The following is a 796-nucleotide window of genomic DNA, read 5'->3' on the forward strand; positions in this document are numbered from 1 at the left end:
CCCGGGACTCCACACCCTCTTGTCTGTGTGTTAATTTATTTTTTTAAATAAGAATCTATTTTATTTTATTTTTAAATATATTTATTGGTTTCAGAGAGGAAGGGAGAGAAAATCATTGATTGGCTGGCTCCTGCACGCCCCTACTGGGGTTCAAGCCCACAACCTAGGCATGTGCCTTTGACCGGAATCGAACCCGGGACCCTTCAGTCCACAGGTCAACACCCTATCCACTGAGCCAAACCAGCTAGGGTTTAATTTCTTATATTACAGTTTGATCACTCCCCTTCAGAAGTTCCCTACAGTGCCAGTGAGGGTGCCAGGAGAGAGCACTTTCATTCACTTTCTGATATACAATTTAACTGTATGCATTATGGGCTGTACACATTTCATAAGGTTTGAATAACCAATTCCACTTATAGGTAAATATCAGTGAGTGATGCACACAAAGACTTACATGTCCCATTACTCATTGCAAATCCTATCTAATAAAAGACAAAAATGGTAATTGGCGTACGACCAATACCCTTTTCATTGGCTAATCAGGGCTATATGCAAATTAACTGCCAACTAAGATTGGCAATTAACTGCCAACTAAGATTGACAGTTAACTGCCAACTAAGATTGGCAGTTAACTGCCAACAAGATGGCAGTTAATTTGCATATGTAGGCACAATACAGGGAGGCGAAGGGAAAGCAGGAAGAAGCCCCCTGCCATTGACAGTGATCAGAAACCCAGGGGGGATCTAAGAACTGGGGGGCAGGGCACAAGCGGCCCTGGGGCCGCCTTTGCCCTGCC

The sequence above is a fragment of the Myotis davidii genome, unplaced genomic scaffold (assembly GCF_000327345.1).
Source record: "Myotis davidii unplaced genomic scaffold, ASM32734v1 scaffold283, whole genome shotgun sequence".
Classification (NCBI taxonomy): domain Eukaryota; kingdom Metazoa; phylum Chordata; class Mammalia; order Chiroptera; family Vespertilionidae; genus Myotis; species Myotis davidii.